The sequence below is a fragment of the Amblyomma maculatum genome, unplaced genomic scaffold (genome assembly GCF_055883805.1).
Source record: "Amblyomma maculatum isolate TAMU_Amacu unplaced genomic scaffold, ASM5588380v1 scaffold_20, whole genome shotgun sequence".
Taxonomy (NCBI): domain Eukaryota; kingdom Metazoa; phylum Arthropoda; class Arachnida; order Ixodida; family Ixodidae; genus Amblyomma; species Amblyomma maculatum.
In genome coordinates, this window is record NW_028146745.1 from 4,014,645 (window position 1) to 4,041,226 (window position 26,582).

The 26,582-nt window shown below is 47.0% G+C and overlaps 1 long non-coding RNA gene and 1 pseudogene across 1 annotated transcript; both read right to left on the reverse strand.

Moving 5' to 3' along the window:
- Positions 1 to 9,054: 9,054 nt before the first annotated feature.
- On the reverse strand, positions 9,055 to 9,612 carry LOC146171535 (uncharacterized; annotated as a pseudogene).
- An 8,379-nt stretch (positions 9,613 to 17,991) lies between these two features.
- Positions 17,992 to 24,241, reverse strand: LOC146171536 (uncharacterized). Its single transcript, XR_014702854.1, has 4 exons — positions 24,169 to 24,241; positions 22,883 to 23,019; positions 18,843 to 20,076; positions 17,992 to 18,099 (listed from the first exon to the last, which is right to left on the reverse strand). It is a non-coding gene; the product is annotated as an uncharacterized LOC146171536 (long non-coding RNA).
- Between the last annotated feature and the right edge of the window lie 2,341 nt (positions 24,242 to 26,582).

The window sequence follows — 26,582 nt, forward strand, 5'->3', positions numbered from 1 at the left end:
GCACCATGATCCGAGAGGAGCTCTACGGCCTGACCAACCCCTCTGCTGTTTCTCCAACTCTTCCGTCAGCAACGATGAAATTGCGCAGCATCATCAAGGATGAATTGACGAATTTCAACTGCATTGTGGCACCTGCCCCACCTCCCATTGCCTCCCAACCTCCCTCGCCGCCTCCCATCGCCTCCCAACATCCCTTGCCAACCTATGCCGAGATTACTTCACGTCAACCCATCCCGCCTTCCCCGACTTGCTCGGCACCTGTGTGCGGTCACGTCGCTGCCATGGCACCATATCCTACAGTGCACCGTCCTGTTACAGCCTGGCGCCCCTCCCGCCCTGTGTGCTACTATTGTGGGATACGTGGCCACATTGCCCGTGTCTGTCGCCGCCGCCAGCAAGACGAGCAACGGGGTTATGCTCCCTTTGAACGTGCCCGCGTGCGCCAGTCTGATGATTCACACTGCCCTACTCAGACTTTTACCGACGTTCTTCCTCTCCTCCAAATTCTACCAATGTTTCACGGCCCTAGCGTTCTTCCCGACGCCGATCGCCTTCGCCTTTTCGCCGCACGTCACCGCTTCGTCCTGCCTCGCAACCCTTCCAACCTATAACGGAAAACTTACCGAAGCAGTTTTTGGAGGGAAAGCTGCTTCGAGTTCGAAATCTACAATTCCTCCTGGGCGACCGTCGAATATGTTAGTAGTGATTGTTGAAGGATTCTACGTTGAGGCCCTGATCGACACAGGCGCCGCTTATTCTGTCATGCATTTCTCTCTGTGTTCTCATCTGCGCAAAGTTCTAACGCCATACATCGGTCCGCCACTTCGGGAAGCTAATGGAACTCTTATGAAACCCACCGGCCAATGCACAGCACGTGTCCTCATCGATAACCAGCGGCATCATATTGAATTTACTGTGCTCTCCACGTGCATTTAACTCATGATCTTGGGGTGGGATTACTTATCGTCGGCGTCCGCCCTCATCGCTTGCCGTGAGCGCCTTATTCATCATGCGGATCCCGATAATTACCGACTTCTGATTGTTAACCACCACACGTGTTCGCAGCAGTTGATTTCGTTTCGCTCCCAGGACGCGAGCAGCTGATCATCGTGGCGCTAGACTACCCTCTAGATGGCGAGGCCTTCGTTATGCCCGCTCTTCGGGGGACCTCCGACGGCCTAGCTCTTGCCTCGTGCCTCACCTCCTTCACCCGTGGTTGCGCGGTGGTTGCGGCCCTCAATACAACTCTCCAGCCGTTCTTACTGCCAGAGGAGCCACAGTTGGGTTTATTTTTGACTGCGATCCCGTTCCCCTCAACACACTTTCCAGCACACCACCGCCTGCTGCCAAGCCTCCATTTCCGACATCCTCTGCGCTCGCAGCCGCCATCAGCCCTGACCTTACATCCGAGCAGTCCACAGCTCTGCTAAACGTCCTCATGCGGCACCGAGTCTTTTGATGTGTGCGCCTCAGCGTTAGGGAAGACCTCCGTCACCTCTCATTGCATAGAGACGGACGGCTGTGCTATTGTTCGACGACGGCCGTATCGCGTTTCAGCAGCAGAACGCAAAGTCATTGAGGAGCAAGTTGCTGAAAATGCTTGCTCGAAATGTAACCCGGCCATCCACGAGCTCTTGGTCCTCACCTGTGGTTCTCGTTCAAAACAAAATATGGCTCAGTCCGCTTCTGCGTGGATTACCGGGCACTTAACAAGATCACGCGCAAGGATGTTTACCATTTGCCTCGTATTGATGACGCATTAGACTGCCTCCAAGGCACTGAGTATTTCTCCAGTCTCGGCCTCCGCTCGGGATACTGGCAAATTCCTATGCACGATGCAGACAAGGACAAGGCTGCCCTTTCTACCCCGACGGTCTCTACGAATTTAACGCGATGCATTTCGGACTCTCCAATGCGCCGGCCACCTTTGAGCGCATGATTGATATTGTGCTTCGCGGCATGAAATGGAAAACATGCCTATGTTATCTCGACGACATCATTGTCTTCTCGTCAAACTTCGCTCAGCACTTACAGCATCTCACTGAAGTCCTCACGTCCCTTGCCCAGGCGGGGCTTCAGCTGAAAACCAAAAATGCCACTTTGCCAGTAAGACCATCAAAGTACTAGGCCATGTCATCAGTAAGGCAGGAATCCAGCCTCATCCCGAAAAAATTGCGGCTGTCGTTAATATTCCTCGGCCCCAACGTCAGAAAGATGTTCGCAGCTTCCTTGGCTTAGAATCCAAGTTCCGCCGTTTTATTCGGAACTTTGCAACAATTGCGGCCCCGTTAAACAAGTTCGTCTTCCCAAATGCTTTACACCTGGTCCACTGAATGTGAAGACGCCTTCAAAGCTCTCAAGCAGGCACTCACTTCCACTCCTGTGCTTCGCCAATTTGACGCTGTCGCGCCCACCATACTTCGCACAGACGCCAGTAGCCACGGTATTGGCGCGGTTCTCTTGCAACACAACGCAGTGTCTGAAGAGCAAGTCGTCGCATACGCCAGTCGTACGCTTACTGCAGCTGAGCGTAACTATACTATTACCGAGAAAGAATGCCTCGCCATTGTTTGGTCGGTTCAAAAATTTCGACCTTATTTGTGTGGCCGCCACTTGACCATTGTCACAGACCATCACGCACTTTGTTGGCTGTCATCGCTGAAGAACTTACCGGGTTGACTGGGTCGCTGGGTACTACGTCTTCAAGAATACACCTTCACCATCACTTATAAATCTGGGCGAAAACACCTCGACGCTGACGCTCTCTCTCGCTGCCCATTGATACCTACTGACGCGGCCCCACATACGGTCTCCTCTCCCTCCTGCTATCCGAGTAAGCCTTCTGCGGGCCACCTGAATGTTGCACCCATCGCTACAGCTCCACTCGAGAACAATGGTGATTTCTCGTCCCTGCCGCTGACTGACCCTTACTGCCGCACAATCATCGCTCGCCTCCGTGGAGAATCAGTTGTCTCAAACTGTCGCTTGCACCGTCAGCTTCGTCGGTTCCGATTTCACCATGGAACACTTTACCGCGACGTTTATCACCCTACGGGTCAACGCTGGGTACCCGTTGCCCCTCGCTCTCTTCGTTTTAAAATTATGGAGGCTTACCACGACGACCCCACTGCTGGACATTTAGGCCATTTTAAAACTTACAACCGTATCAAGAGCCGCTACTTCTGGCCTGGGCTTTTTGCCAGCGTCGCCAAATATATTTCATCACGTCCGTCTTGCCAGCATCGCAAGCGTTCAACATCCCCTCCCGCTGGCCTACGTGCCTTTTGAAACGGTCGCCATTGACTTGTTTGGTTCTCTCCCTTTGACGTCAGACGGCAACCGTTTTGTTGTCACTGCCATCGACCATCTAACGCGGTACGCTGAAACCGCACCTCTTCGCTCCGGTGCCGCCTTTGAAGTCGCCGATGTTTTCCTGCGTGCGATAGTTCTGCGTCATGGCACTCCTCGTATTCTCATTAGCGACCGTGGAAAGACATTTCTTTCTCAAAACCTTGAGGAAGTAATGCGCGCAGCCAACACCATCCATAAGACTACTTCTAGCTACCACCCTCTGACGAACGGACTCATCGAGCGGTTTCATCGCACTTTGTCCGACATGATGTCCATGTATATTGCTCCTGATCACCGGAACTGGGACAATGTTTTACCTTTCGTCACCTACGCCTACAATTCCGCTGTTCAGCGCACTACTGGTTATAGCCCTTTCTTTTTAGTTTATGGCCGTAAACCATCGACAGTATTCGAGACTACTTTCTTCCCTGCTCCCTCTACGTCTGAATCTCTGGGCGAAGAATTCGCCACTCGAATGGCCCAGTGTCGCCAACTTGCCCGTTTGAACACTGAAGATGCTCAATAAGAACGAAAAGCCCTGTAGGGTCAACGCCATCGAACTCCCTCCTTTTACCCCGGTGATGAAGTTCTCCTGTGGACACCAATCCGCATTCCTGGCCTGTGTGAGAAGTTCCTCCATCGTTACATTGGCCCTTATACAGTACTCCAACTAACGTCTCCGGTGAACTACCGCGTTACTCCCTCGCACACCGTCGCAGATCGACGTCGTCGCTCCGAAGAGATCGTCAACGTCTCGCGCATGAAGCCTTATGCCGGTCGTCCCTCATCCCTGTAATCAGCGACCAGGGTGGCCGCTCTCTTGTCGGGGGGATTTGTGTGAGCGCAGCGCGTGAACTTTCACCTCTTTCATCTGTATAGATCCATCATCATCATCGCTGACTGCTGCTCGGAGCGTCGCGCGCTGTGTGCCAGCTGGTTCTGAAAAAAGAACAGACGTTTGCGAAAGTGCTGTCTCACAATATATACACTCACAAACCTCGATGCAAGTGGCCGGCATATATGAGGGCGACCGATCGTTACTACAAATCCCCCTTTTTTTCCCTCAGTACCGACAATAAAGTCGCCTCGCTGCGAGGGAGATTATTGTCCCCACAGCAATAGAGCTACCGCACAGAACATTTATTATAATTCCCACCGAATCGCATTTGTTCAATTTATTATCTTTTTTCTATGCGCGGCTACACGACCAAAGCTAATGAATTTTGCAAATAATGGCAACTGCGATGGATAAAAATTGGAGCTACACAAAATTTCATAGGCCTTCGAGTTATGAAAATGATTGCGCTCTGAGTGAAAGCAGGATTCAAATTACCATGACGTCTTACATACCATAAAGCAACCCGCCGATCCCGGCTATCCATTACGAAGTACAGCGGTGGTGTCGGCGTTTGTTTACGGAAGGATACGGAAGATTCACCGGGTCCAGGTGTAAAATTTTAAAGCGCATGGGCTGGCCATACAGTTTTATTTACGTGCATTTCGCGCACTAAAGCAGTTTTCAAGAGACACAAGTCATATTGCATGGCCTATAGTGCTGAAACCGACGGAGACAACGTTCGAGCGTACGCACCCGACAGCACAGCATGTAGCCCCGCTCCGTCCTCGTTTGCTTGGTGTAACAAATTTTAGGTGGTAGATCAAAATATGACCGATCCCAGCCGCATCACGAAAGTAGACGCCCAATTCGCAGCATTTGCCGCACTGATTTCAGCGAGCTTACCGTAACGATGCTACCCGCCAAAGCGGCGGAAAAGGGCCCTGTGGCCGTGCGCTAGGCCCTAGTCATCACTAGGCCTAAACTGTTTCACACCAAAGCCGCCGCGGACGTCGCTTCAGAAGGGATCAGAGCTAAAGTAAATGGTCTGTTCGTGGAATAGCCTTACTGTCACCCTGTCTCAGAGTAAAATAAAGATGTAATCTCGGCGACGCCTTATCAGCGGAGAGAGTGCGAGATCGAATGAGCTGAGCCACATACCGGCAGGTGGGAGCTGCCAGTAGAAATTTGTTCTTATCGCAGTTATCCGAAGAACCTTGTTGCAGATTAGCAATCTTCAGTGAAAACGTTTTGTATTAATTTTATCGGGGCGCCTATTAGTTAGGAGGTTAACAGCGATTAGCCTGCTTTTTTTCTCACGGTTGCTCGCAAACATCCGCCTGGCTGGCACCAGCAGACTGCGGCAGAAGTCGACACAGCATCCGACTTCAACCGTCGCCTAGCACTCGCGATTCCAAACTCTCCTATCAGAACCAACTAGGTTGATAGCAGGCCCGCGTGAAATGTTCCGAGCATACACGCGTTCTCTACTGCAAAGTTAGCGCTAGATCGCGCGATTCAATTTGTCGCGAAGCTCTTTTTTTTTCTAAGGAAATAGGTGGCAAATCGCTGTTATTTTTCGTAGAATATCTCGTGCATCCAATAACACAACACTAGCTACCGTGCACCCATCACTCCAAAGGAATTCATTAAAGTATGAGCTGAAACTACCAGACAACGAGACAGTGATTACGAAATCTATTCTGTTTGCAAGCAAGCTTTCGGCCTTGTCTGCGTCGTAGCAGGATGTTTCTGTGTAGCAGCGCCGTCACCCTGCGCCGTTCCAGTAGCACCGCAGAGGATCTTACAGGCGAAGGCGACCCCACACCACACAATCCACACCCAGTAGGGCTCTCACACAGTCGCCGTCTTTTGTTAAAAAATCTCTGCATGACTCTGACGTCAACAAGCAGAGTGTTGGCTGTAAAAAGTTCCTGTCTGGAACATCGAGTCGCTGGTCCCAGAGAGCTATATTTAATTATACTTTCAGGGAAAGTAAAGCATCCTTAACTGTGCTTTTTGGAACACGTAATCTTGATATTCAGAAGAACGTCTGTAGATATCTGTTAGCATAGAAAAATTGTCGGAGGTGTCCTTTAAAGGGTTCACGACAGCTATAATTTGAGCATAAACGAATTATTGGACTTACCTCCACACACTTGAAAATATATTCCAAAAGCATTTGAGCTCTTTGGGTGCCGTAAATTCTTTAAAATGAATTTTTATTATTAATTTCGAAAGGAGCTTCCTGGTGTGCCAACCATTTCCCGCTGACTTCATAACAAGATATCATCCTCATGTCTTCTGCTATTCGTTGTGGGGCTGCACACTTGTATGCATGCTTATGACAGTTATCACTAATAGCTTTTTATTCTTCAGTAAAAATATTTATTTCGCATATTTTCTTTTTCTTCAGAAGTCTTACCTACAAGTTGTGACCTCGGACTTGTTTTGGGCTTCATCTAGGGATTTTCGTGGAGGCCAGAATCTATGGGCTCATGCGTAAATATTTAAAGATGCAATCAGAAGCACATTACTAATATGTTAAGAGAGTTTGGCGAAGACTCTTGAGAGTTTCTTGGACTGCCAGAAGATCAAATCAGTCGATATTGTCGACCATAAACCCTGACTGCTCATTGGAGGGTCAAATTCTAAAGTTAAAGCTCAGCTACTTTGGTCATCTGATGAGAAGAGGAGTCGCTGGAGAAAGATTTGATGTTGGGAAAGGTTGAGGGTCGCCGGAGAAGGGGTAGGCAGCAAACGCGATGGTTAGACGGCATCTTCGAGGCACTGCAGATGAAGTTATGTGATGTTAGGAAGATAGTAAGAGACCGGAAAGCGTGGCGTGACATGGTCCATAGGGTCACGAAGAGTCGGACACGACTGAACGACTGAACTGACTATGATAGTTACCTTATTTCACAAACAAGAATTCCCGCATATGTCCAAAGTTTGCTTCTGCCGTGGACTCCGCGAAATGAGGATGGGGTTAGAGTTTAATGAGTGTTGAGGGTTCAGGTTGGAAACTACGTACAACGCTGTAGAAGGGATGTGCTGCTGGTGAAAGAAATCACCTCGTGAGTGCCGACATGCAATTGGCTTCTTTTTTTACATTTCTACCTAAAACAAAATTTGCACATACCTATTATCTTAGCGCAAACAATCTCGTATGCGAGCAACTGTAACTTCGGTTTACAGAAAGTAATATACGATCGCCTGCTTGGATGCTGCAGTGTAAGGGGGTTCGGTGCACCTGTCGTCTACTTGGCGCCAGTTGGGTCATGTTGGTGTTATTTTTGTTTAGTTAGAGATGGTTGTGGGCGAGCTTTCAATTCATCTTGAAACACGAAGCCGCACAAAACTGCGACTAAGACTGGTTTACTTGCAGAGCCCATGGAAATATCCAAACTGCGGATGCACAGCAGTCGACCATTGATGAAGAACAAGAGGCACCAGGAGACAATCGATGTGAAACGGGCCAGGATGAAGATTGTCCAGAGATACTGCAAAATAATTTATTATCTGTAGAAGACATATATGCCGTGTCTGGTGTGCCACAGACAAAGTCAAATGCTCCTAGAGTGCCACAGGCACAGTCATTTTTCCTACGCGCCCACAGCCTGTTGGAAATCGGCCAAAAAAAGCGTTCAGCTTAATTCGAATCTGTTGTTGCTCCAACTGAGGCAGTGGAAGTGCAATTGCTTATTAGCAGCCAATGGACGACACAAAGCATGTTGTGTTGTCCTTACATGCAACTATGTTAAACCTTTGAGGGTTGAGCTTTTGTTTAAATCCTTCATTGAAAAACGGCGGATTTTGAAAGTTCAATATGAGTAAAGTCAAGGGAAAGTTTTGGAAATATATTAGGAGCCATATTTTGAATTTAACGTTGCTCGGCAATGCAAACTCAGGAACCTCAGTAAAAAAGGAGCAGAAATACCTCTCAAGCCTCGATGACAAACAACGTAACAACAGCTCAATAAACATGGAAATCGGTTTCTGTGGCTCCTGCACGGGCATGGCCGTAGAGATAAAAATCAAGTTAGCGCTCCTCCGTTGTGATCACGGGCGGAGGGAGGGGGGGTTGAGCCGAAACCATGCCACGGTGTTGCCGCCGACCAGGCGACAAGCTACAGATAGGAATCAGTTCTGGCTAACCCCTGCACGGAAGCGCCCATAAAGATAGAAATCAAGTTTCGCGCCTTCGTTGCGATCACGTGGCGAAACAAAAACCGCGAAAGAGCGGCATTGCCGCAGGCTGGGCGAAACGCTGTAGCTAGAAATTACTTCTGTTTATCTTCGCAAAAAGGCAGGGCCATAAATTTCAAGCGTTTCTTGTAAGCATCAGGAGGTGGTCGCACCTCCCAGTGCGTATGTATCGCTATTAGGGCGCGAAATTTCAGAGGATTGAAACCGTACCGGCACAGCAAAGACCTTGTGAGACGGAAAACCACCGCCGTACATGTACTGAAAAAAACCTCAAATGGGTAAGGGTATCAAGAGAGATGGAAAACCATCTTAGGATAGAGATGGCAAATCTTGTGTATACTACGCTGGGTGTATGTATCCTACTAACCTAATCTTTGGAGACCCTAACATAAACTAACCTAATCATTGGAAGTCCTCAAATTAACAACTGTTTTTTGTATAAAATGTTCTTTATCTGATGCAGAAAAAAAAAGGTATCGTTTCACGTACAGTAAAACAAAATGGACGTCTTCCACACATCACAACCACAGACCAGCAGAAGCTCGCTGCCATGGCGTAGCACTGTCACCACTGGTGATGTAAGCACAAAATAACACTAGCGTGTCGGCGGCTGACCGGCTGTAATTGTGTCCAGTTGGCGGCTGCAGGTTTATCAGGCCTCATCCATTTCCATTTGTGCTCCTCTTCTTCACAAGTGGTTGACACGTAGGTAGCTTCATCCAGCAGAAAACTGTATAGCACGCAGCAAGCCATGGTAATGGAATCTACCTTGTGTGGGAGACGATTTATGATGCGGTGGAAAATCCGGGACCTGGACGCCATAATCCCGATAGTGGTTTCCCACACCTCCTGAAATTTGGATAGGAAACAATAAAATTTACACGACTACTAACCTTTTTTTAAAGTTGAAAGTGTTGAGCCCCATATTCACCTCGCTCTGCTTAGCCGATAATTGAGGATTCGCTTTTCCTCACTTTGACCCCTGCAAGAATAATGGCGCAGAATGTCGGGACGAAGCTGGGAGGCTTCATCCCCTCAAATACGTGGGGTGCCAGGGTATTGACGCCTGGCAGATTTGCTGGGATAGGGAGCCCATGGCATCCAAGGTCCATGCACTTGCCAAAGCATGAAACACTCAGTGGTCCCCCATTGCTTTGGCGGCCGTATGCCCCCACATCAATGGCCACATACTTCAGGTCGATATCCGCAACCGCCATGAGTAAATTGGAGTATGTGCCTTGTAACCAGGATGTTTTGTAACTAAGTACAGGCAACACTTACTGAACGGAAACAAAGAACTATAAACCTAGTAGTTGTAGTAGACGCATCCTGAGTGTGGAGGTGCCTGAATCTATACATGTTTGACATCGACTACGCCAACCCAGTTCGGGAAGTTGCATTTTTGCCTGAGGCCTTCGGCAGCCTGCTCCCACGTTTCAGTTGTTGCAACTTAGAATAAAACTTTTGAATTTTACAGATCATTTCTTTAGCAATCAAGGTGAACCTCCTCAAATCTTACCAAATGTTTCATGCAATTGCAAAGCAATCACTTTTACAATCTCTCAGTTGCGCTGTATTGATAGAATTCAGGACCCAACTCGCCGAACGAATTGTCTTACTGTCGTGTTTTTCGCGTCGTCGATGTAGAAAAGACGTACGCGCTACTGTTAAACTGTTAACTTTGTTTATTCACCAGACAATAGGGTGCGACCAGCGTGTGCCGAGGCGTAAGCCGAACTGCCGGATGAAGAAGGGAGGGAACGGAGGTCGGAGATGGGGATGGGGCTTGCTTCCTGGAACTAGAGGAGAGTGAGGGAGCCCGCCGGGGGGGGGGGGGGGGCGTCCCGCTGAGCGCAGGCAGGCGGCGAGTGGTGCGCGAAGAGTGGTGCGGGCCTGTCCATTAGCGAGCACTGCTCCAGTCACAACAGAACAGACGAGCACAGCATTTCGAACACAACGCTTAAGGCCGCTGTACGGTTGCTTTTTAGACCCGCTCCGCACGTGTGCGGGCGCACTTTTTCTGTCCGCTTGCAGACGTGGTGCGGAAGGGGTGTTGTACGATCATTTTGCTGACTGCCGTTCAGCCGGACGGTTCCAGCGTCCCGATTGGCGCGCCCGGCCATCGCCTTCGGTCCAATAGCATGCTCCCTCAAATGACAATCAAAGCTGGCGTGCAATCCGTGTTGTGGAGGGCTATCGATTTCGGCAACTCAGCGCTATTCGCTTGCCTCAGGATCACCATGGCGTGCCTTTTTCTGTGATCATGGGCTCCGTCAGCTGCCAAATGAATAGCGCTTCACTACAGTTCTTGAGTGCTTACATGGCCACCACTGTAATTTTGAATTACCTTTTGCTCGCACGGTTCGTAGCCGCCGCATCGCCTGTCCATTTTTCTGATTTTTGTAGTATGCCTTCGCTGATCTCTTTAGATGTTTCTGAAGAACGTGCATTCATAGTACGACGACTGATGAGCACGATTGCTACTATTGATGAAGCCGTTTTGTTTTGTGGGCCCAAGTCAGCCCAGTAAACATATATATATATATATATATATATATATATATATATATATATATATATATATATATATATATTGTGAGACAGCACTTGCACAAAACGTCTGTTCTATTCCAGAGCCAGCTGGCACACAGCGCGCGACGCTCCGAGCAGCAGTCAGCGATGATGATGATAATGATGATGGATCTATACAGATGAAAGAGGTGAAAGTTCACGCGTTGCGCTCACACAAATCCCCCCGACAAAAGAGCGGCCACCCTGGTCGCTGATTACAGGGATGAGGGACGACGGGCATAGGGCTTCATGCGCGAGGCGTGGACGATCTCTTCGGAGCGACGACGTCGATCTGCGACGGTGTGCGAGGGAATAACGCGATAGTTCACCGGAGACGTTTGTTGGAGTACTGTATAAGGGCCAATGTAACGATGGAGAAACTTCTCACATAGGCCAGGAATGCGGATTGGTGTCCACAGGAGAACTTCATCACCGGGGTAAAAGCAGGGAGTTCGATGGCGTTGATCATACAGGGCTTTGCGTTCCTGTTGAGCATCTTCAGTGTTCAAACGGGCAAGTTGGCGACACTGGGCCATACGAGTGGCAAACTCTTCTCCCAGAGATTCAGACGTAGAGGGAGCAGAGAAGAAAGTAGTGTCCAGTACTGTCGATGGTTGACGGCCATAAACTAAAAAGAAAGGGCTATAACCAGTAGTGCGCTGAACAGCGGAATTGTAGGCGTAGGTGACGAAAGGTAAAACGTTGTCCCAGTTCCGGTGATCAGGAGCGATATACATGGATATCATGTCGGACAAAGTGCGATGAAACCGCTCGATGAGTCCGTTGGTCTGAGGGTGGTAGCTAGAAGAAGTCTTATGGACGGTGTTGGCTGCGCGCAGTACTTCCTCAAGGACTTGAGAAAGAAATGTCTTTCCACGGTCGCTAATGAGAATACGAGGAGCACCATGACGCAAAACTATCGCACGCAGGAAAAAATCGGCGACTTCAGAGGCGGCACCGGAGCGAAGAGGTGCGGTTTCAGCGTACCGCGTTAGATGGTCGATGGCAGTGACAACAAAACGGTTGCCGTCTGACGTCAAAGGGAGAGGACCAAATAAGTCAATGGCGACGGTGTCAAAAGGCACAGATGGGCAAGGTAGAGGTTGCAGTAGGCCAGCAGGAGGGGATGTTGAACGCTTGCGATGCTGGCAAGACGGACATGATGAAATGTATTTGGCGACGCTGGCAGAAAGCCCAGGCCAGAAGTAGCGGCTCTTGATACGGTCGTAAGTTTTAAAGTGGCCTAAATGTCCAGCAGTGGGGTCGTCGTGGTAAGCCTCCATAATTTTAAAACGAAGGGAGCGAGGGGCAACGGGTACCCAGCGTTGACCCGTAGGGTGATAAACGTCGCGGTAAAGTGTTCCATGGTGAAATCGGAACCGACGAAGCTGACGGCGCAAGCGACTGTTTGGGACAACTGATTCTCCACGGAGGCGAGCGATGATTGTGCGGCAGTAAGGGTCAGTCAGCTGCAGGGACGAGAAATCAGCATTGTTGTCGAGTGGAGCTATAGTGATGGGTGCAACATTCAGGTGGCCAGAAGAAGGCTGACTCGGATGGCAGCAGGGAGAGGAGACCGTATGTGGGGCCGCGTCAGTAGGTAGCAATGGGCAGCGGGAGAGGGCGTCAGCGTCGAGGTGTTTTCGCCCAGATTTATAAGTGATGGTGAAGGTGTATTCTTGAAGACGTAGTACCCAGCGACCCAGTCGACCCGATAAGTTCTTCAGCGATGACAGCCAACAGAGTGCGTGATGGTCTGTGACAATGGTGAAGTGGCGGCCATACAAATAAGGTCGAAATTTTTGAACCGACCAAACAACAGCGAGGCACTCTTGCTCGGTAATAGTATAATTACGCTCAGCTGCAGTAAGCGTACGACTGGCGTATGCGACAACTTGCTCTTCAGACACTGCGTTGCGTTGCAAGAGAACCGCGCCAATACCGTGGCCACTGGCGTCTGTGTGAAGTATGGTGGGCGCGTCAGCGTCAAAATGGCGAAGCACAGGGGTGGAAGTGAGTGCCTGCTTGAGAGCTTTGAAGGCGTCTTCACATTCAGTGGACCAGGTGTAAACCACTTGGGAAGACACGAGCTTGTGTAGCGGGGCAGCAATTGTTGCAAAGTTCCGAATAAAACGGCGGAAGTAGGAGGCTAAGCCAAGGAAGCTGCGAAGATCTTTCTGACGTTGGGGCCGAGGAAAATTAACGACAGCCGTAATTTTTTCGGGATCAGGCTGGATTCCTGCCTTACTGACGACATGGCCGAGTACTTTGATGGTCTTACTGGCAAAGTGGCACTTCTTGGTATTCAGCTGAAGCCCCGCCTGGGCAAGGGACGTGAGGACATCAGTGAGACGCTGCAAGTGCTGAGTGAAGTTTGACGAGAAGACAATGATGTCGTCGAGATAACATAGGCATGTTTTCCATTTCATGCCGCGAAGCACGGTATCAATCATGCGCTCAAAGGTGGCCGGCGCATTGCAGAGTCCGAAAGGCATCACGTTAAATTCGTAGAGACCGTCGGGGGTAGAAAAGGCAGTCTTGTCCTTGTCTGCATCGTGCATAGGAATTTGCCAGTATCCCGAGCGGAGATCGAGACTGGAGAAATACTCAGCGCCTTGAAGACAGTCTAATGCGTCATCAATACGAGGCAAAGGGTAAACATCCTTGCGCGTGATCTTGTTAAGTGCCCGGTAATCCACGCAGAAGCGGACTGAGCCATCTTTTTTTGCGAACGAGGACCACAGGTGAGGACCAAGAGCTCGTGGATGGTCGGATGACATTTCGAGCAAGCATGTCAGCAACTTGCTCCTCAATGATTTTGCGTTCTGCTGCTGAAACGCGATACGGCCTTCGTCGAACAATAGCAGAGCCGTCCGTCTCTATGCGATGAGAGGTGACGGAGGTCTTCCCCAACGCTGAGGCGCACACATCAAAAGACTCTCGGTGCCGCAGGAGGACGTCTAGCAGAGCTGTGGACTGCTCGGATGTAAGGTCAGGGCTGATGGCGGCTGCGAGCGCAGAGGATGTCGGAAATTGAGGCTTGGCAGGAGGCGGTGGTGCGCTGGAAAGTGTGTTGAGGGGAACGGGATCGCAGTCAAAAATAAACCCAACTGTGGCTCCTCTGGGCAGTAAGAACGGCTGGAGAGTTGTATTAAGGGCCGCAACGACCGCGCAACCGCGGGTGAAGGAGGTGAGGCACGAGGCAAGAGCTAGGCCGTCGGAGGTCCACCGAGGAGCGGGCATAACGAAGGCTTCGCCATCGAGAGGGTAGTCCAATGCCACGATGATCAGCTGCTCGCGTCCTGGGGGCAAAACGAAATCAACTGCTGCGAACACGTGTGGTGGTGAACAATCAGAAGTCGGTAATGTATCGGGGTCCGCAAGATGAATAAGGCGCTCACGGCAAGAGATGAGGGCGGACGCCGACGATAAGAAATCCCACCCCAATATCATGAGATGAACGCACGTGGGGAGCACAATAAATTCGATATGATGCCGCTGGTTATCGATGAGGACACGTGCTGTGCATTGGCCGGTGGGTTTCATAAGAGTTCCATTAGCTCCACGAAGTGGCGGACCGATGTATGGCGTTATAACTTTGCGCAGATGAGAACACAGAGAGAAATGCATGACGGAATAAGCGGCGCCGGTGTCGATGAGGGCCTCAACGTACAATCCTTCAACAATCACTACTAACATATTCGACGGTCGCCCAGGAGGAATTGTAGATTTCGAACTCGAAGCAGCTTTCCCTCCAAAAACTGCTTCGGTTAGTTTTCCGTTATAGGTTGGAAGGGTTGCGAGGCAGGACGAAGCGGTGACGTGCGGCGAAAAGGCGAAGGGGATCGGCGTCGGGAAGGACGCGAGGGCCGTGAAACATTGGTGGAATTCGGAGGAGAGGAAGAACGCCGGTAAAAGTCTGAGTAGGGCAGTGCAGAATCATCAGGCTGGCGCACGCGGGCACGTTCAAAGGGAGCATAACCCCGTTGCTCGTCTTGTTGGCGGCGGCGACAGACACGGGCAATGTGGCCACGTATCCCACAATAGTAGCACACAGGGCGGGAGGGGCGCCAGGCTGTAACAGGACGATGCACTGTAGGATATGGTGCCATTGCCGCGACGTGACCGCACACGGGTGCCGAACAAGTCGGGGAAGGCGGAGTGGGTTGCCGTGAAGTAATCTCGGCATAGGTTGGCAAGGAATGTTGGGGGGCGTTGGGAGGCGGCGAGGGAGGTTGGGAGGCAATGGGAGGTGGGGCAGGTGCCACAGTGCAGTTGAAATTCGTCAGTTCATCTTTGATGATGCTGCGCAAATTCACCGTTGCTGGCGGAAGAGTTGGAGATACTGCAGAGGGGTTGGTGAGGCCGTAGAGCTCCTCCCGGATCATGGTGCGGATTAGGGACCGCAAATTTCCATCTATGAGGGAGCCACCATCACTGGGGTCTTGCACGAGGCGGCAGGACTGTAGCTGGTCCAGACGTTGACATGTGGATGTGATGTCAGATACGGACGACGGGTTTTTAAACACGAAGGCATTGATAGCAGCAGTGTTGATGCCCTTAATTAAGTGGCGAACACGCTCAGATTCAGGCATAGCAGCGTCGACACGGCGACAAAGGGCCAGAACGTCCTCGATGTACGACGTATAGGACTCGCCGGGCTGCTGGAGACGAGCTTCAAGTTTTTTCTTTGCCTGCTCTGAGCGACCAGCCGGAGTGCCGAAAATTTTCTTTAGCTGGTCCGTGAATGTAGGCCAGTCAGCGATGTCATCCTCGTGATTGAGGAACCAGGTTTTGGCGACGTCAGCCAAGTAGAAGACGACGTTTAGCAGTTTATGAGCGTCATCCCAGCGGTTAAATGCACTGACCCTGTTGTAGTTGTCGAGCCAGTCGTCGACATCTTCACCGCGAAGGCCAGCAAAGATTTGGGGATCGCGCTGGCGGCTGGTGACAGTCCAGGCAGGGGCAGCCGCAGTAGGAGGAGACGCCGGGGGTGAGCGAGCACCGTTGCCCTCATCCATAGCACAGGACCGTGGACGCAAGCGAAGGCCTGAACGGAGCTCCAGGGAGAACGGTAGGCGGGTCTAAAGCGAGAGGTGGGGAATACGAATCGCACCTCCGCCACTTGTGAGACAGCACTTGCACAAAACGTCTGTTCTATTCCAGAGCCAGCTGGCACACAGCGCGCGACGCTCCGAGCAGCAGTCAGCGATGATGATGATAATGATGATGGATCTATACAGATGAAAGAGGTGAAAGTTCACGCGTTGCGCTCACAATATATATATATATATATATATATATATATGTTTGCAGTAGGGATACAAGACGAGAATCTGCTATGGCGACATTTACTAGGCGTTAAAATCACAAATGCTGAAAGGAACATTCAAAAAGGAATTATATGGTCGAAGGTTCCAGCATACAGCTAAAAAAAAATGTGAGGACTGAACCAGCGCAACCCAGGAAAGCTACCAATTATGGAATCAGTTCAGTTCAGTCGTTCAGTCGTGTCCGACTCTTCGTTGCCTTATTGACCATGTCAAGCCACGCTTTCCGTTCTCTCACTATTTTCCTAACATAACATAACTTCATCTGCAGTGCCTCGAGGATGCCATCTAACCATCGCGTTCGCTGCCTACCCCTTCTCCGCCGACCCTCAACCTTTCCCAAACAAATCTTTCTCCAGCGACTCCTCTCTTCTCATCAGATGACCAAAGTAGCTGAGCTTTAACTTTAGAATTTGACCCTCCAATGAGCAGTCAGGGTTTATGGTCGACAATATTGACTGATTTGATCTTCTGGCAGTCCAAGGAACTCTCAAGAGTCTTCGCCAGCACCACAATTCAACCCCGTCAATTCTTCGGCGGTCAGCCTTTTTCACAGTCCAACTCTCGCATCCATACATCACAACTGGAAAGACCATAGCACGAGTTATACGGATCTTGGTTGGCCGACGAATGTCTCTGTTCTTTACTTGGCGGTCAAGGCTGACCATTGCTCTCTTTCCCAGAAGCAGGCGTCTCCTAATTTCATGGCTGCAGTCTCCTGCCGAGGTAATCTTGGAGCCCAAGAAGAGAAAATCTCTCACAGCTTCCACTTCTTGTCCCTTGACGCTCCAGGACTTGATAGGGCAAGACGCCATGATCTTTGTCTTTTTAATGTTCAGTTTAAGCCCAAACTTCTCACTCTTCTTGTACGCGCATCAGAAGTCTCTTGAGTTCCGCTACACTTTCTGCCATTAAAGTGGTATTATCCGCATATCTAAGGTTGTTGATACATTTTCCAGCAATCTTCACTCCAGCTGAAGACTCGTCCAGATCGGCTTTCCTCATGATGCACTCTGCATATAGGTTAAATAAGCAGGGCGACAGTATGCAGCCTTGCCTCACTCCTTTCTCAATTGGAAACCAATCAGTAAGACCATGCCCAGTTCTGACTGTGGCCTCTTGCCCTTCATACAGGTTCCTGAGGAGACAGATGAGGTGAATTGGAACTCCCATCTCTTGGAGAGCTTGCCACAATCTGCTGTGATATACACAGTCAAACGCTTTCGCATAATCAATAAAGCAGAAATAAATGGGTTTCTGGAAGTCTCTTGCTTTTCCATGATCCAGCGAAGGTTTCCCTTACAAAAATGTCTATGATCACTTTATGCGATGTCTTTAGACATTATGATCATAGAAGCTATCGGCCATCAAAAGAAAGTCTTTAGAACACATATGATCTATATATGATCTCCCTTCCGACAATTCGCCACCGTGATTGAATAGAATGTATTTACATAGAACGTATTTATACATCCTATGATTAGCCTATTGATAGCGTATATGGACACTAACGACTGTGTTTCGATAATTGGCCACCGTTATTTTAAAAAATCGTGTTCATACAAAGTATTAATATCTTGTGTTACGCTAACTATATTTCAAGTGTCCAATAATAATGTGTATTTTACTCACTGTTCACATGTGTGTAATATTTCGTGAAAAGTGAGAGTGGTGAAAGAATCAGGTGCAAATTCATACCTTCATTTATTGCACAAACGCCTGACACAGAAACACTTGGTTTCCGATGGCAACAACATTGTGTGTTTGATGTAGCAGCCATATCAAAATTTATCATGGTGTCACCTAGAAAAGAAATATGCATGCTCAAAATTTTTCTGCCAATTTCACATACTTTGTGCTAGCATCACACACATCTCTCTTCACTCAGATGCCTCTTTTTCCTCAAAATATGCTAACTGGTTTCCAACCCCTTTCTGTACAAAGTAGTACCTGCAAAACACCCTCAGGAGATAAAGACTATTGCTGTATTTAGTTGTATTTCTTTTGATCCTCTATATCATTCGACATTAGTTTATCACAATAGGGGCCCAGGAAACAAAGGAGTGAAATTTACACGCCAGTATGCTTGGTCACCAGAGCGTTAATCTATAGTAAACTCTCTCCTCTGCCATTTGCTACATCAAGCAAATACACATCAGTGGCAGCGTATCAGTATGTATACATACATTTTGGTGCATGCTACCAGCAAGTGATGCCACTGTGCCTGTTTGCTCCTATTTTTCCTGAGTGATGCCTATGTGTGCCATAGCAAGATAACACACACACCTAATTACTGAAAGAGACCAGCTACACCAAGCACCTAGGTGAATACAAGAGCAATAATAGGGAATGATTAAGTATATTATAGTTACCCTACAATATGCAGTCACACATACTTTTTGCTACATATGCAGGTAACAAGTCTCAATAGTGTATTTCCAGAGAGTAAGAAAATAAGAAAGTGCCACTCACGCCCATCTTTTCCTTTCAAGAGCTTGTCACCAAGGTAAAATCATTAGCACATATGAAAGCAAAATTTAGAATACCTTTCAACTATAAGAAGTCCACAGGGATGCTGAAGAAACTATGCTGCTACGTCCCACTGCTACTTGTCCGGGAAGTCAGGTTATCTTGTTACTTGTCGGCACAGACCACGGCAACAGGGAGTCTCCAGATATGGTCAAATGAAACAATAAGAGGACTGCATGAGCATATGAGAACACTAGTCAGAACAGCAGGAAGAAAGATTTTATGAATAATAAAGGAAAAGTCAAATGCACAAGTAAAAGAAACATAGGAGGAGTATTTCATATGTTTGCTGAGTGACAGCATGAAAAGAGAAGCCCATAATTGGAAACTCAATGCTCCACTGAGGAAAATTACATAATCATAAAATAGATAAATACATAATAATCTAGGTAATCTCAGGAATAGTGGCAAGTCTTATGTAGGCACTATCTTTTGGTGATACGTGGAAAGACAAGTCAGATGGGGTGGTAAAAAATGACTGGTTTGGTTTATGTGGTTTAACATACCAAAGCAGCCCAGGCTATGAGAGATGCCGTAGAGGAGGACTTCAGAGCGTTCGACGAGCTGGGGCTCTTTAACGTGCACTGACATCGCACAGGACATGAATGCCTTTTTGCTTCAATTTTGAGCTTACTGCTGAACTGGTAGTACTCAAAATAGGTTGGCACTACTTTTGTTTAAATTTAGATGAGGTCCTTTTGAGGATACAAGACTTGCATGTGTCCAAGACACATTCTGGGAGACACGTTGGCCCTGCACAAAGGCTTAAAATGTGGAGAGCTTGTCTCATTAAAACCCACCCGGCCCCCGCATAATCACTTTTTGGTACCTAGCATTGCCCGCTTTGGCTCGTCAATTGTAGGCTACCGACAATAGGAGCTAAATTATTTCATCCTTAAAAAATCATGCAGCCTACTGCTGGAATATGCAGTCACACATAATTTTTGCTACATATGAAGTTAACAAGTCGTAATAGTGTATTCCCGAGAGTAAGAAATTAAGAAAGTGCCATTCATGTCACTCCTTTCCTTCAAGAGCTTGTCACCAAGGTAAAATCTTGATCACATATGAAAGTCAAATTTAGGAGAAATACCTGTCTTTTATAAGAAATCCACATGGATGCTGAAGGAACCACGCAGCTACGTCCCACCGCTACTTGTCCCGGAAGTCAGGTTGCCTAGTTTTTACTTGTCGGCACAGACCACGGCAACAGGGAGTCTCCTGATATGGCCCAATGAAGCATCAAGAGGACTGCATATGCATACGAGAACACTAGTCAGAACAGCAGGAAGAAAGTTCTTTTGGATAAAAAAACGAAAAGTCAAATGCACAAGTAACAGATACAAACAAGGAATACTTCATATGTTGCTGAGTAACAGCATAAAAGGTGAAGCCCAGAATTAGAAATACAATGCTCCACAGAGGCAAACTACAGTAAAATGCTTGTGCACAAAATTCTCCTCTAGAGTGGAAGATTCAGTGATATATGCAAGGGGTTACGTTTATCTATTGTGCATGCATACGGTACTATAGGAATACATTACTGTCTGGGAAGTCAACCTCCACACCACCAGGTATCAAACTATTTCAGAAGTTTCTGAAAAATTTCTATGCGATGACAGGAAGATCTTTCCCTATCACAGTTGCAAACAATGCTAAAATCTAATGAGCCCATGTACGTTTCTCTTAAAAATGTGCGGACGAAGGAAATGTAGTTGCTGCTCCTTTTATTTATTTACTTGTAACTAATACTGCATCATTTCCAGCTATAGCAGGCGTGAACACCATGCAAACAAACAATAGAGGCGAGCAAGCTTATCTAAAGATTTAGAATGACTTTTTGTAATAAAATGAACAGAAATCATTTAACTAGCCATGTATAGGAGACAATGCATGCACTAAAGCAGAGCTGCACAGATTTAAGAGCCTTAAAAGCTCTAGCAAAACACCCTTCTTGTCACTGTTGCTTTTTCTCAAACAGTACAGGCTGGCCGAGAGCTAGTTTAGATACAATACCTCTAATTATCACATTCAAACTGATCACTTTTTCAAATACATTGATAAACACAGGTACACATGGCTGAGCTTTCAAAACATCATCTGTTGGACAAAACCCTCATTATACTCTCGGATAGGTCTTATAATAATGATCAGCATGGCAAACAGCCATTCGGCGCTTCCATGCGCTATGCAAGCTTAATAGCATTATCACATCTTACAGAACACTGTTGTAATTTTCAACACCTGAGAACCAAATTCCATGGGGGTTTAAAGGGACATCTTTGAGCAAAGTTCACTGTAGGATATTGACCCCAAAAAGCCCAATCAACAATCTATAAACACATGTTCGACAGCCTCTGGCTTTCTGCACAAAATACAATTCACACCCCATGGCAGAAAGATCTCTCTCTGCCATCTATGTTTATCCAGGCATAACCCAAACATGCAATTTAAAAAGAACATTTTTAGCAGGCTGTAAAGGCATTCGTTTTACATGATAGGATGCATTATTATTTGATAAAAATAAAAGGGCCGCTACACTCATACTATCCTTCGTCTTGCAGCCCACCCCTTCTGTAACAAGCCCCCTCATGTTTGCAGAACTCAAAAACACACAAAACAATTAAACAAAATGTTCTCCTAACAGATAAATATCAAAATATTACTTAATTTTGTTATTGGTAGTAACTATTTAGGGTTAATGATGCATTTTTTTAGGTTGTGAATAAAATGAGTTCAGAAGTTAATTGCAAATCTTGGTGGCTAGCAAGAAAGTAAATATTTGTGTATATGTTGCTTTGAGCAAAGTAAATGTTCTCGTTTAGTCACAAAAATACAGAATACCACTTGAACGAACGTCACTTTGACGAAGTATTCAGTTGTACGAACTTCATTGAATCCCCCCACTGAAGCTCTATTGAAAACTATGCAAACGCCCTTCATTTTAATAAACTTCAGTTATTGCTCATTTCAGTTCAACATTTTTCGAGGTGCTATCCTGTGTCTTCAACGTCATACTGAGCACTTTAAAAAAGCACAGTCCGCACTCTTTGTAGCATATTTTTATGTTAAGAACCACTCTTCTTTATCGCGTGAAGTGGCTGTTATTTAGCTTTAAAGTGAATTGGCTGTCTAAACTAGCTTGTAACCAGATGAATCCATAGCTGTCTTTGCACGCTTAATTAGCTGTACAGTCATAGCCAGTCAAAGCCAGATCTTCCGCCCTACTAGGCCCTTTAGCTCCAAGAATTGCGAATGCGTGCATTTTGGTTAATTATGATCTACTTGGAGAAAATGAAAGCCTTTTCTCCTCAGCAGGCCGTTGTGATATGCAAGATTCTCAGGAGCTTGCACAGTAATTGAGTTCAAAACCACTGTAGTCCTTTCAAAAGTGCTGCAAAAGGTTACGCATTCTTCACTTGCAAATGAGCGCAGTGACAAATAATTGGGCTCAGATGATTTGAACAACCTATATTTCTTGAAGCTAATGGAAACAATCTTCCACGCATTTATTTCAGTCCAATGAGCTTTCATTTTAACAAACTTTTTCTAAGGTCCCTTGAACTTTGTGCAAGTGAAGCTTCACTGTATGTGTACATATGCTGAGGCAGTCTAAATAAACAGTAACTGAACGTCAGCATGAACATGCACACATATGCACAGTGCAGTCAGTTATATTATGAAGCCATGTTTGTCACTGAGCTATTAAAACACAGGTTTACTCAATTTTGCCTCAACTAGAAATAGTAGGTACTACTGCAATAAAACAGCTAAGTATATCTCCTGTTTTAAAGCTCTGAAGAGGCCATGAAAGATTTTATTTAGTGCAGACTATGAGCAAGATTCACCAACAGGTCAGTCTTGCACTAAAAACACAGCAAGAATCGTATAACAACCCCGAGCTGGTTTCAAGCTTTGCTTTAATGAAGCCTGTTACACATCCACCCTTTATACTCTCAAAAGAAAACAATAAATGCAAGAGAGCATGAACCAGTAAAAATTTTACAGTTATAAAGCAAACACATGAATGCAAAAAACATCACCATGTGATACCTACCAATTCAATGTCTCCTTTGCAGGAAGGATGCTTTAGGGCAGGGCACCCATGGCTGATAGATTAAACTGCCTCAACAGATTCATGACGCTGTCTGCCTCATATTCAGGCAGCATTCCCTCGATGGCAGATGAAATTTGCTGCAAAAGCAGTGTGACGATACAATTGCATCAGCTGGACTGCGAGCATTATTGTCAAACGAGCTGTAAACGCAGTAAAAGAAAGACTTCATTAAATGCATGCTTCTCAAAATCCATAACATACCATTACTTTCCCTATACTCATGAAGAAAAGCTGTCTTAGAAATTGAATTCCTAGCAGCTCTAGATCCCATGCCATAAGTTACCAAAAAACTCGATCCTATCATCTGTTTCAATTCTGACCCTTGTCAGCAATGTCAAACATTAATAAAACGAAGAACTTCCATAGTTGAAATTCACATTTCAAAATATGCTGTTTCTCTGTGAAGCTAAAGGTTCTTAGAAAAAAACAAAACAGAAGACTAAGTTTGAAAGCTTCAATCACTTAATTCACAGCCAATTGTTAGCTTGAGCCACATAACTTGCCACGGCTCCGTAAAAAAAAAATACCGTTGGGCCTTGGGACTTCAATAAATAATACAAAAATAAACGTTGGGACTTAAACAATACGTACTGACCTACTGAGGATACAAATGCGTTGGGGTCTGCGAATTGTCATGAATAAAATGATATATCACAATCTGTGCTTACTCGAAAGGAAAGCTTAAAAAACAGTATAATTTTACGCGCAAAAGTCGTTGCTTATGGACTATTCCAATCAACCTCAAATTACCGGCTCTAGCTGCAAATAGCTCAGCAAAGAAACGCTATAAATAAAAAAAATAGGTAGCGAGCGATCGCACACATTTGATGGAAGATAAAAATAGCGTCTACATCGCTTTTACGCAGTACAAGGCCTCTCTCAATATTTGAAGCTGACAGTTATGGCTGCGAGGCCAACGGTTGTTTACGTTTGAATAATTGGCAATAACTCCGCAAAAAAAAACGCCTTAACTATCTGAACTTTGTTGCAAAATGGTCGGAAAGAGGCCGCGGACAATCGAGGATCACATTTTAGAACTTAACTAGGTGATAAAAAGGCTAAACGATGAAAAATCTTCCTAGCACATTTGTCGTGCTGTGTGCACCAAATTAAAAAAATGGGTAAACGCGTGTAAGTTAAAAACTGCTCAGTTCAGAAACATAAAATTTTCCGTGAGTATGCGCAAAGGGTTTATAAAAAAGGAATGAAAACATTTTGGAACTTACATTAAAGATTTCTGGCAGAAAGAAGTATTTTTTTCCGTGCTCGACGTCGCCAAACGCCGCCTCCCCGAGAAGTTTTTTTTGCAGGTCGTCCGGGCACGACCACGTGACACAATCACGTGACGCATGCCTCTATTTTTGCAGGCATTCTGAGAACAATCACGTGACACATGGGTGCCGTAGCCAAGCCGTAGTCTCGGCGTCCGCTCACGCGAGTATCGCGGAGTTCGCTTTTTTTTTTTTTTAATCGCGCTGCCGCGCTGCTCAGACGAAAGGCGGGAAGCGTGGAATGCCGAGCGAGCCCCGGTTCTGTGCGTTCGCAATCTTTTGCTTTCGTTCTTTTTCTTCCGGTGGTTTTGTGGGGTGGCTGGTATTCGAGGCGACGCAGAGACTCGGAGTGGCGAGCCCGCTTCTTCACAGCGCGCTGCATGGATCGTGTGTTTGCTTTCCTCATTGTAATGAAAACTTGAGTTCTGACCCTATGCGGGGCCACACATATTGAGTACCTGCGCATAAGATATTTGCACACACGCCCGCTCACACACATGCAGATTTGCAGTGGCGGAAAAGATAGCTCTCAAGACTGAAAGCATTATCCATTTATGCTAAATAAACACGAAAAACTGATTGCTGATTCAGTTACTTTTACTCGGAGACGATATATATAGTGGCTGCACAGCAACCATAGTTCTGCATAAAGAAAGTAACAAAATTGGAATAAAGAGAGGTGTTAGGCAAGGAGACACAATCTCCCCAGTACTATTCACAGCTTGTTTAGAGGATGTATTCAGAGACTTGGAATGGGAGCAGTTATGGATAAGGGTAGATGGAGAATACCTCAGTAATCTGCGATTTGCTGATGACATTGCCTTGCTAAGCAACTCGGGGGATGAACAGCAAATAATGATTGATGACCTAGACAGAAAAAGTAGACAGGTAGGCTTGAAAATCAATATGCAGAAGACTAAGGTAATGTTCAACAGCCTCGGGAAGGAACAGCAGTTTACATTAGGTAGCGAAATACTGGAAGTAGTAGGCGAATATGTCTACTTAGGACAGGTAGTAACCGCAGATCCGGACCATGAAAAGGAAATAACAAGAAGAATAACATTGGGATGGTGCGCATTTGGCAAGCACTCGCAGATTATGACTAGCAGCTTACCGGTATCGCTCAAGAGGAAAGTATACAACAGTTGCATCCTCACCTATGGGGCTGAAACGTGGAGGCTAACCAAGAGAGTTCTACTTAAGGTGAGGACAACCCAGAGTGCTATGGAACGAAAAATGGTAGGGGTAACATTAGGAGATAGAAAGCGTGCAGAGTGGGTCAGAGAAATAACTCAAGTTACCGACATTCTAGTGGAAATTAAGAAGAAGAAATGGACATGGGCAGGACATGTAGTGCGAAGAGAGGATAACCGATGGTCGCTGAGGGTAACAAGCTGGATTCCAAGGGAAGGAAAGCGTAGCAGGGGGCGGCAGAAAGTTAGGTGGGCGGATGAAATTAAGAAGTTCGCAGGGGTGAAGTGGATGCAGCTAGTACAGAACCGGGTTAAGTGGAGAAATATGGGAGAGGCCTTCGCCCTGCAGTGGGTATATTCAGGCTGATGATGATGATGACTCGGAGACAGCTTCGTGAATATTTTGTGAAACTTTGAAGCCATCCTTTTCGCTGTATTGATGACATCACTGCGGTATTACCATAAAATTGCGCTGTTATTCGGTAAATATATATCTATTTTCCTTTTTTTTTTACTTTTGATGCTGTTCATCTCTGTAATGCCTGCAATGTTTATGCCTGTAATGTGTTCCATGTAAACTCTCAAGCAGTGTGCAACTGCTTTCTTGCTGAGGAGCCCCCCCCCCCCCTCCCCTGTCCTCGGATTTGAAAATAAGATTGATTGATTGAAGGGCGCGTAAATGTTAACGTAGCAGTCAAATCGCCAGCGCTACCTAGCTTCCGATCAGGCTAAAGCAATCCATACCAAGCTTTAAAAAAATAAACGAAAGGAAAAAAGCGTGAAACCTGCTCTGTGATTTGCCGAGGACAGCTCCAAGCCGTCACAGGTTTGATACCATGCTGTCTACGTTGGCAAGCCTGCCCGCTTCTCCTTTCACACTTTCCGCACTTCAAGGGGGGGGGAGAGAATGCGGGCGTGCGTGTGTGCGTGCTGCTGTGTGCTTTGCTCGCAGGACGGCTAGACGCTCCCCCTCCTCCAGCTCGAAGGCGTGCGCTCCGATGGTCAAGCGCCTTCTTGCATCCTCCCCACGCATTGGATTTGAGACACCTTGCAACCACCCTCTCGAGAGGGTGGCTGCAGCTAGAACTAGCATAACGTTCTTAATTGATCACAACACACGGAAGGATGAATATTGTTACTTAGCTGTATTCGCTGTTTGTGATGAGGATGAAGAAG